The sequence below is a fragment of the Trachemys scripta genome, chromosome 3 (genome assembly GCF_013100865.1).
Source record: "Trachemys scripta elegans isolate TJP31775 chromosome 3, CAS_Tse_1.0, whole genome shotgun sequence".
Taxonomy (NCBI): domain Eukaryota; kingdom Metazoa; phylum Chordata; order Testudines; family Emydidae; genus Trachemys; species Trachemys scripta.
In genome coordinates this window covers 16,835,892-16,847,552 of record NC_048300.1, presented here as the reverse complement: position 1 = coordinate 16,847,552, position 11,661 = coordinate 16,835,892, and the positions used below count along the sequence as shown (strand labels likewise).

Genomic DNA, 11,661 nt, shown 5'->3' with positions numbered 1-11,661 from the left:
TATATGTTCCATTCTATATGCATCCGAAGAAGTGGGCTGTAGTCCACGAAAGCTTATGCTCTAATAAATTTGTTAGTCTCTAAGGTGCCACAAGTACTCCTGTTCTTCTTTTTTCCTTGGTTTTAAGTAAGGTTTAAAATACATAAGAGAACAACTGCTGAGGGCATGTCTACACTACAAACTTAAGTCCTATATAGGTCGACTTACAGCCACCGCAATAATTACTGGTTCGTGTCCACACTGCCCTCTTTCTGTCAGTGGTGCACGTGCTCACCAGGGGCACTTCCACTGACTTAAGAGGGGCAGTGTGGGAGCCTGAGAGCCAGGACTGGCAGTTCCACACGCAGCTCCCTGCTGGGAGCCTGGCAGCTGTCTGGATTCTCAGCTCCCCACTGCACCCCCCAAATTTAATAAAATACATTAGAATAGATATTGATAGACCTAACAAACATGTGGTGTATTGTGAAGTGTATGTAGCTATGTTAGTTCAGTAATAAAACAAAAGTCTGGTTTGCTCTTCTCATTCAAGAGGCCATCAAGTTTTTAAAGAGCTGCAAAGGTAGTACTATTAGCTCCCAGAAAAACAGTACCTTATACAATTCAGTGGTCCATCTGGTTGGCAGAGAAGCAGCAAAGGGCTGAGAAGTGGGTTCCATCTGCATCATCAGGGTACATGGATATGAACAAAGGGAGGGAAAATAAATGACTGGGGGAGAAAGGTAATTAGAGAAACCTAGTTTATGCAAGATATGGGCCAATGTCTTGCTAACATTTTTCCTGCAAACTTTTTAAAACGTCACCAAATTGACTAAAAAGTCCAGAGATTCCACAAAACATTGACTGTACACGATCTGAGTCAGAGACAGCTACATTTTCAGTAGCAAAAGAAGGTTAAAACCCTTGTGCTGCTATTTCAAATTTTCTATGTTAATTGAAAGATGCACCAAAATTAATCCTCAAAAGATTAGAGTCAGAAGCCTTGCTTAAACTTGAAAGCTTTTTGTTTAGAAAACATTCTGCCTACAGTATATCTATTTTGCACTATCACCACATGTGGAGAATTTGCCTTTTTTAAATTCACGGATTTGCATGAAATCAGATTCACTGTTCCTGCTTCTTATACATCACATGAATTCAATCCTTTCAAAAACCACATTTATCTCCACAGCTAGTGAAACTGTGATGTCAAACACCAAGGATTAGGATTTCAGGTGAGAAATGAACAGCAAAAACCAATGAATTTAAAAGAAACAGTTCTTATTTCTAGACAATGTCCCTACCAAAGATGAGTTTACATGTATATATAGTATTTATCTCAAAGCTTTTTAAAAACGAAACAGGGATCACTTAACCCACCACTAAAATGGAATAAAATAGATCAACTGTTTAGTAATTAGTACACAGCAACACAATGGAACTGTTTAAAGCACAGATCCTTCAACAGGATCTGCAAATGATTTTACATGGTCAAGACTTGAGAAATGTCAAGTTACGGTGACCTTCAGCAATCATAACTTTGCCAATTTGAATCTTGTCTTAGTGTTTGTACGTTTAACTTTATAATCTAGCCCCATGTAAAATAAATGTCTTTTTAAAAATAATCTAACTGCATATTCAACTACATACATGTATATCATATGACTTATTTGGAAGCTCTGATGTTTGAGATCACACATATGTATTTCAATTGTAACGAATAGAGAAGAGCTAGGGTTACCGTATGTCCGTTTTTTCCCCAGATATTGCCTCTTTATTGAGCCTCTATCCGGGTGGATTTTTCAAATAACAGGCAATGTCCGAGATTTTTTCAGAGAAGACGTTGGAGCTCAGAAAGAGCCCTGATTGGTCCACTTTCTGATTGGTTCCTTCCCTGCATTGGCAGCTAATTGGTCCATTCCTTGCAGCCACAGCTGCCGGATCCCACCTACCCAGGTCCCAGCTCCCACGCCTTGGGAGGGGGTCTTGCATGGAGGCACTGAGGGACGGCTGTCACTGCGTCATGGGCTTATGCCAGCCACCCTGCAACTGTGACAGGGAGTGAAACTACTCCCCACCCTCCAGTAAGTACCCTTGATGCAGGTACCTCCTTCAGCTCCTCCAACTGTTCTGTTCTCCCCCTCCCTCCAACCCCTCCCCACCCCCCGGCAGTGTCCTCTTATTGGGAATGTGAAATATGGTAACCCTAAGTAGAGCTCCATACATACATAGTATTTACTAATGCACAGGGGCATAAGAAAGATGCATCACAGTACATAAAAGGATAAATCAGTTTTTTTTCAAGAATTTGAAGACGAAGTATATGAAGTTAAAAATTCAGTGTAAAATTCATGCCTTTTTTTCTAAGGTTGGCTAACTCAAATGGCAAAAATTGAATGTGATTACACTTTTCAATTTAAGAGATGGCAATACTATCAACTCTCACTATGAAATGGAAACGAGCGTTAGAATTTTCAGCCCATAGGCTAAATTTCTTTAAAAATTCAGAATCTAAAAAAGAGGAGGATTTACAGTGACAGCTTTCCCCTCCCAAGCCATAAACTATTGAAGTGAATCCACTGTCATTCACTCAGACATTAACATTCTGTAAAATCTGTGGCTTTTCAGCATGACAGCTTTCTTCATTAATTCCTTTAGTTGTCAATCCCTGCTTTTGTCTGACATCTCAAATGGAGTCTAAGAGCTAGAATTGTGGGTTTATCTTTTGTGATAGAGAATTCTATTCTCAGTTTAAACATCTTCTGAGTCACACTCTAGGCCAGTGGCTCTCAACCTTTCCAGACTATTGTACCCCTTTCAGGAGTCTGATTTGTGTTGTGTACTCCCAAGTTTCACCTCACTTGAAAAACTACTTGCTTACAAAATCAGACATACAAATACAAAAGTGTCACAGCACACTATTACTGAAAAATTGCTCACTTTCTTTTTTTCCATATAATTATAAAATAAATCAACTGGAACAAATATTTTATTTACATTTCCAAGTTTAATATATAAAGCAGTATAAACAAATCACTGTCTGTCCCATTCTGGCTTGTACTGACTTCTCTAGTGCTTTTTATGTAGCCTGTTGTAAAACTAGGCAAATATCTAGATGAGTTGATGTACTGCATGGAAGACCTCTGCGCACCCCTGGTTGAAAACCACTGCCTATACAATCTGGCAAAACGGGTATTCCATCTATCTTTCTGTGGGGTTTGTGTCTGCCCAATTAGAGCCATTTAGACACAAATGTGCCTTGGTTAACTCCTTGAGAGAAATATATAAAATTATCCCACCCTACCCTTAGAGAAGATGGCTCTGAAATAGAAGTTTAGAAGAGCTTTTTCCAAAATCCAATCATTTGAAAATTCTGGAAACATGAATTTATGAACAGAGCTTTATCTGCAATTGGTTTAAAATAAGGATGGATTATTTTCTGTAGAAAGTGCCACTGTGTGTGAGAGGATGTAAGGGAGGCAATTATTTCCATGGGTTGAAGCTTGTACTAACCTGGATTTCTGGCAGTAGAGTTAAAAAAAAAAAAAAAGTTAACGTGAAGTAATGGAATGTGTCCTTGACTGTTCACCTCTAAACTGTTTGCTTGGACACTTCCACAAACTCACTTTTAGAATGATATTCAGATATATCAGAGAGAGCAGTTTCTTCTCAATACAAAATGTATCTTCAACAATAGTTATCCTCCTTCTGAGCAGCTCCAATTCTCTTTTTATACTCAAGTCAGAAAAATTGAAAGATCAATTGCTACAGTAAGTGAACCGGATTGAAGAGTCACACTCCTATCCTCCCCTATAGAGTGTGAATTTTAACTTCCAATGTCTATTGAGACATATACTGAAGAAAAACATTAACTGTCATTAGTGATCTTTCCATATCTGTATGATTATAAAAAGCAGTGGTTATATCACAAGCATCATGTAATGTTTAAAGTCGTTTTTGTTCTAAGTCTTCTCAGTCTCCAACACGAAGAGGCAACTGTCTTCCCTATGTACACACTATATCTTATGTTGGTATAAGTTATGTCGCTCAGGAGTGTGAATAAGGCAACCCCCTGAGCGACGTAAGTTACCTAAGCGTCGGTGTAGACAGAGCTTCTCTCATGGACATAGCTACTGCTGCTAGCAGGGGCTGGAGGAATTAAGTCGACAGGAGAGCTCTCTCCCTTCTGCTTACAGCACCGGCACTAACAGCGCTACAGTGACACAGCTGTGCCGCTGTAAGCTCTGTAGTGTAGCCATAGCCTTAGAGGAGCAGACTGTACTATGATGAGGAGTCCTAGTTCTCCCGTCTCAACAACCACAGCTTCTGTGTTAAAAGGAGAGGACTGTATTTCCATTTGAATTACATAAAGCTTATTTTGATCCACAGAGGTCAGTGTTGAGTGATGCAAATCATATAGCTTCTCCCAGAGCTGACCACACACCTAAGCTAAGTTTTAAAAATAAAATTGGTTTGGGCCATCTTCAGTATAGTCTATAATGTTTTGCTTCCTTTATCTTATACAGATACATGTTTTCCACTATTGCTGCATGAAGTGCAAGAATATATGTTTGGAGAACCTGCACAAAGAGCTCGTTTTCCATGAGGACCATTAAAACCTGCAAACTTCTCTCTTAGGCAGGTCCATTACAGTCTTTCACCTACCATTCAAAAGAATTGTTATGCCAAGCTTACTTTCTTGTTACATGACTTGTTGCAAACTGGTTTCAAGTTTTCAACTTGTAACTTTATATTTCAATGTCTATCAATTATAAAGGCCTTTATAACTGACAAGCTTACTGCTATTGAAAAGATTCACTGACAACACCATGCAAATGAACATTTATATTTTATTTTAAAGGCAAACAAGAGCAATAATTCTGAATATTTAATTTTGATCAAGGTGAGTTATGTTTTACCAGCTCTTAGTTTCATCAGTTTCTAAATAAAAAATACGAAAGTATATACATCTCAAGAAATTTAATCTGAAATACAAATATTCAATGGGAGAGTGAAAACTGGAAAGCAATAATGTTGAAAGAGGCCAAAGAGTGACAGATGACAGGTTGGAGTGGTCCAATGGACTAAGGGGTTGTCTTCACTTCTGGGGTAAAATCAACCTAAATTACACTATTCCAGCTACATGAATAACGTAGCTAGTGTCGACGTAGCTTAGGTTGACTTACTCTAGTGTCTTCACTGCACTGTGTTGACAGGAGATGCTCTCCGATCAACTTCCCTTACTCTTCTCAGAGAGCTGGAGTATCAGGGTCGACCGGAGAGTGCTCTGCCATCAATTTAGTGGGTCTTCACTAGACCCGCTAAATCAATCCCTGCTGCATCGATTGCAGCAGTGTCAGTCTCCCCATAGTGGGGACCAGCCCTAAGCATAGGTTTGGGAAGTCCCATTTCCAAATTCAGTTCTGCCAGCGACTCCGTCTCTCGGGGGGGGTAGAATATTCACACCCGAGTGACACAATTTTGCCGACATAGACTGTACTGCAGACATAACCTCAGATAAATCTCAAACTCTACGAGCCAAATTTAGAGGTGATTTTTAAGATGGTATAAGCCAGACATCCTTAGATACCTCCAACCATTCTAGAAGCACTTAACACTGTGTGAGCATAAAGGGAGTGGGAGTTTGTGGGTAATTTACATGTTCTACCAACTACTTGGAAATGAAGAAAGTGTAAATTAAAGTAGACTATCCCTTACTTTAAATTTACACATTCATTTACTCTTCCCTTAGTTACTTCTCATTTCATGGTTTGAGAGTTACACCAATTTAGACTCCTTTATATTTAAACTGTGGGCCAAATTCATAGGCAATGTGTAGGAGGCAGGTGAGTGCAGGCTGGAAAACAAAGCATAAGTTACATCAACTTCCACAGACCTCCTTCTAAGGGCATGTCTATACTAGAAACTAAGTTGACCTATGTTAGGTCGACTTACAACCAACACAGTAATTACTGTGGTGGTTCAGGTCCACTCTACCTAAGTTCCCTCCACGTGGCCGTGCAGCTGCCTATTAAACCCCACGCAGGGGCTCAGGGCTGCAGTGGGGAGAGATGCCTCTCCCCTAGCACGGACCTGTCACAGTGGGGAGAGGCATCTCTCCCCACTGCAGCCCTGAGCCCCAGCACAGACCTGCTGTGTACTTGCTGCGGCTGGGGGAGAGGAGCCCCTCCCTCGGCCCGGCCCAGGCCCTCCAGAGCTGCCAGGGAGAGGAGCCCCTCCCTTGGCCTGGTGCAGCCCTGCTGGAGCTGCCGCAGAAAGGCACCTCTCCCCCAGCCCCGAGCTGCTGTGGTGAGAGAGGGCTGGGGGGAGTCCTCTCTCCCCACCGCAGCCCAAGAGCAACCTGCACCCCAAACCCCTGATCCCCAGCCCCACCCCAGAGACTATACCCCAAACCTCTGCCCCAGCCCCCTCCCACACCCCAAACCCCTCATCCCCAGCCACACCCGAACCCATACACACCCGGCACCCCAATCGTCTGCCCCAGCCCTGAGCCCTCCCACACTCTGAACCCATTGCCCCCCCCCAACCACATGAATTTTGTTATCCCCTTCATATTGGTGCACATATGTCACACATCACCTCCACATTGGTGCACATAACAAAATTCATTCCGCACATAGACATAAAAAATTAAAGGGAACAGTGCACTTTACCCTCCTTTTGTTGGTGGTGCGTGTCTCACCAGGAGTTCTTCCACCAACTTAAGAGGCGCAGTCTGAGGGGCTGGGGGGCTGAGAGCCTGGGCTCTCAGCACCCCATGCTGCTTCCCCACCGCCGGAAACCCAGCTGCCTCCTGGGGCTCTTGGCTCCCTGCCACAGTTGGGCTTCCAGCTGTGAGCTCCGTGCCTGGAGTCCGGGTGGCTCCTGGGAGCCTCTGTGAAGCCACTGGCCTCCCTGTGGGGAGCCGGCAGGGAGCTCAGCGACTACCCTACAGCTCCTGGCTCCCTGCAGAGAGCCTAGCTGCGGTGGGGAGCAGGAGCTTCCAGGCAGCACCAAGGACTCCCCGCGGTGGGGAGCCCAGAGCTTCTGAGCAGCACCAGGACTCCTCACGGTGCAGGTGCAGCCCAGCTCGGAGCAGGGAGCCCAGGCAGCAGAAGGGCTGGGAGCCAGGGAGCAGACAGACTGAGTGGGGCGGACACAGCATGGCTGGGAATGGGGAGTCCAGAGGGGAACAGGCTCTAGCTGGAGCCCCACACCTGCCCCGTGACAGCCCGGCTTTGTCAACTACACAGCTACAGCTAGTTTGTAATGTGACATGGCAGGAAAAAAGGACCAATGTAATGTTGGGAAACGTACACAGAGGCATCAAGGGTTTACCTCCTTTTCTATGTAGCTCTTGAGACAAAATTCAAAATAGTGTGCTCAGTTCTGAGCATCCAATTTCAGAGGCAGGCTGTAGAAGAGCTACAAAATTAGGAGGCCAGGAATTGACTAACAAGGAAAGAAAAGAGCTAAAGGGGAGAAATATTGAAAGGTGTAAACATCAAGGAGGGAGATAACTATTTAAGATGGTAAAAAAGTATAATTAAAAGTAGTTGGAAGAAGTTAAGTGAAAAATTGAAGCTGATTAGCAAGACATTCCAACAATAAAATGTTGTAACATTTGATTCTCCCTGGGGGACGTGAAGAAAGCCTATCACTTGAGACACCTGAAAGCAGATTAAAGAAAAAAAAAAAGTATCAAAAAATGTGTTGTTAGAGATTTCTTTAGCACCAATCACTAAAATATTTAAGTGCTTTGGGTGAAAAAAACCTGCCAGTGGCAGGGAAATTAACTCAGTCACTAACTTCTGTTATCTCCCCTTCCTCAACAGCATTTTATTCCTGCCTTTGCAGGGTTTTTTGTTTTTGTTTTTTTTTTAAAATGGGAACAAAAACCACCTCAACAAAAATGAGATTTGTGATCCTCAGGGCATCCAAGTGTTTTCTACTGAAAGACATCTTCCTCTCTTATAACTCTACTCATTACTGGCTTATCAAGCTAAATCCTCATTTTTTCCCCATGACCCTGAAGATATGGTGGAAGCCTTGAACCAGCACTAATTTCAAGTTATTCAATTATCAACTGCTCCTGGGTCAACAGCAGAGCAAACATTACCAAAGTGATGCATTTGAGAATAGGAATAGAGAGGAGAGCCATGGCCTTGAATATTTACTTCTAATCCTCTAAATAATAACTTCAGAACATTAGACAATGCACTGGTAATGTGCTAATAATGAAAGAAAAAATTATTAAAAAAAATCAGAGATGCAGTATATAAACCCACTCCTCGTTCTAGAATGATTGGAGTGGACAGTGAGGAGAAAAAAAACATCTTCTGATTCCCAACACTCCGAGTCCTACTTACCAAAAAACCAATCCTAGGAAGAGAGTTACTGATCAAACTGGAATAAATTAATATTTGTTTCTAAATTTAATTACTAAGCCTACTTTTCTTTTCAGTGTTACAATTTAACAGTAAAATCCACAAGAAGATTTTACCTTTGACAGCCCTGAAAAATAAATCAATGTTTTCGATTCTATCTCTGTCACAACAGTAAGATTTTCTGCAGCAGGAGTTCCAGAACACCATTAGTGCTTGGACACACTGAACAGTTGAGGAGAATAGCTGTTTTCTAGATCCAATATGGTCATTTTGTCTAAAAATATGAACTGTATTAATCTCTGCTTGTATTTACAAAACATAATGTACACAACATTTTTAAATAATCAATACCATTTTCTCTTGAATCCCTTTATAAACATTTTACATCAACTGTCTGTGGTCTCAGTAAGCTGCAAAGCCTTCCGTTAGCAAGTGCTAGATTATTTAAAAAAAAAAAAAAAAAAAACACTCAAGAGACTCAGTTGTTTAAACTTTAGAAAAAAATCCTTTCCTGGGTTACTAATAATATCTTAGATTAGATTTTAAATTGTTTCATGGTTAATAAATTTAATTTTTGCTGTTTTACTTTTTGTATTTCACTCAAATTGGGCAATGAAATAGGACTAAAATTTTACTTTACAGTTTTCAGGAACTAGCATTATGTTGGGCTGAGGAATTTTTTAAAACAGCTAAATAATTTCACTTAAATTAATGTTTCGCGTCCTAGCAGATTTTGGAAACTTAAATATACAATGTAAATTTTTGGCCCAATGCGAATTGACAGTGTCCCCTTAACAAAATCAGATTCAATACTTTTCCCTAATAATCTATAACGGAGTTTCAGTTGCTATATCTTCTAAAACTTCACTATCAGAGAATGAGTATTTCTATAATTCATATAGTTATCTACAGCCAGTGACTGTGAATCAATTTAAGGTCTAGATTTGCAGTAATACACATTGCATTGTTGCATACAGAGTAAACTACTAATCCATAATATACATAAATATTACAAGATGAGTCACAAATTTTAGCATTAACTGCTTCTGAAGTTTCACTTTAGAACCGTTTTCAATTAAGTCAGCAATATTTTTCGGCATGAAACTCAGTATTTAAGTATAAATTTTAGGTACTGGATTACACCCCTTTAGAATTATGTTCTCCTGGGTCAACTGTTCTTACAGGTATTTTTCAGAACAATATGCTCTGAGCTACATATAACAAACCCTTCAAACTTAATATGCACTAAAGCAAGAAGCAGATGACGACAGCCCCAGAGGTGAATTCTCATTTTTAAGGTTCACTCAAAGTTTGGTACGTGGAGTACTGTTGCAATAGGCAGAAGAGTCACTGCTGCCTCTGCTTTATTGTTGCTACAGCTCACCAGTTTTAAAGCAAATAAACAAACATACAAAAACATGCATTCAACCGATAATAAGAAAAAACACCATGAGGCTGTATTGTGTTATACTAGCTTAGCAAGAATAGACTTGCATCATTCATCATTTATCAGATGATGTTATCTATATAGCTGATATATTAAGAACAACGTAGTACTTGCATAAGTCCAGGACTTGAAACAACAGACTCTGTTTTCCATTGACTTCTAATGAAAACATGAACTTCAGGTTTCACATTTCCTTCCCCAGCTACCTGCTTCATAACACACTAATGTGAATGGAGTCAATTTCCTTCCTTCTGTTCATTCAGAAAAGGATTCTGAGGTTTTAAACACATTATTCAAATCATTTAATAAATATTAGAATCATAGAAATGGAAAGACCTATTAGGTCACCTTGCAGATATCCTTGCCAATACATAATTGTTCCCTGTAGCACCAACCCAAACCTTTAAATTTAGAAAAAAGTATTTCTAGAAGAAACTACTATAACAAAGAAGTTCACTTAAAAACAAGACACTGTTCAAGCACCTCATCATTTACAGGAGCAGCTGAGCACTGTAGTTTGCGTGGGTTGAACATAAAGAGAAAAACTGATTTTTTTTTTTTAATGTGAGTCAAAGAAAACAAATTTACGTGTATTGTTTTGGGCGTATCCTTGCTTAGTTACTTAAGTTCAAAGTTTTTCTGCGGATGAAAGTTAATGTGGTTTAAATTTGCTTAAAGTTCTTAGCTGCATTTTATTTACTTTCAACCACACATGAGGAAGAGATCTACTTAAAACAAAAAGCAAAGTGACTTTCCCCATTTCCCACCCAAAAATTATTAATACTGTGTTCTTTAAGTTACATCTCTGGTTTCCGGTATAGGAGTTGTTATACTGAGGAATTAAAACAAAAGACTTTTTAAAACAATCCATCCTAAATGCAAGTTTGTGTGCATATACACACACTCACATAGCATATAACCCAGCATTTTTTCCTATGCTTAAGTAGGCTGAGTTTTCCAAAAGTCTACTTCATAATAGTATGGCTACTGAATAAACGAAAAGGAAATAATTAAGTTTAACATCTCAGAAGAAGTCCAATAGCATTTTTTAATCAGAACTCAATAAGATCACTTTACAATGAGCTCAACTTCTAAAAAGTAGCTCAAATGAAATGCAGTTCTTTATTTAAACCATGGGAGAAACAAATTACTTAGTAATACAGTGGGACCCTCTTTTAATGATTTATTTTCTACAGAACAACTTATGAGCAGAAGTTCACTGTAACAGGAACTGCATATTGCAGTACACTAAAATTAAATTGAAACTGTCAAGAGTGAAACATTCAGGCAAGGCCACTATTAACAAGCAGCCAACCAACCACTTGTCTTCAGTGACCACTTTGAAATAACTACAGCATTACTGTGTTTACTCTTTAACAAAAGTTGTTTTCTTATTAGAAATGGTGTCTAGGGTGTTAAATAGCCACGTATGATACTGAAAACAGGTATATGCTGAAATGTAATAATAAGCAGAATTATTCTAACATTTTGACAATTTTGTTTTGGCCCACTTCAGATTTCCTCTGCTTGAAAAACAACAGCATAACATGACTTTTAGTACTACTTAATTTGTTTGTGGAATATTATTAAAACATTGTGTCTGGCACTCCTTGTCATACAAAGGCAAAAAGAAAAGTTTGGTTGGTTAACAACACAGCACAATTTAAATTTCCAATAGCATATCATATACAACTCTACCCAACCCTCCAATCATAGCACTTAATGGAATTAAATAGAAGCAAAACATGCACTAAAAATCCCATTTCTAACAGGAAACCCCTATCTTAAGCAAACACTTTGGAATATCTTCCAAGATAGGTAGAAGAGTTTTGTCTGACCTTTAGTTAGAGA

General features: G+C 39.7%; 1 protein-coding gene across 5 annotated transcripts in view; it reads right to left on the bottom strand.

The window, feature by feature from the left end:
- The window catches only part of AFTPH (aftiphilin), a 61,945-nt gene that overhangs the window by 49,413 nt on the left and 871 nt on the right, over positions 1-11,661 (bottom strand). Inside the window, exon 2 of one of the 5 annotated variants that reach the window (XM_034764208.1) lies at positions 591-656. The exons of the other annotated variants lie outside the window; for them this stretch is intronic. The gene's annotated coding sequence lies outside the window, so the exon portion shown is untranslated. The remainder of the gene's footprint in view (positions 1-590; positions 657-11,661) is intronic. 5 annotated transcript variants of the gene reach the window in all.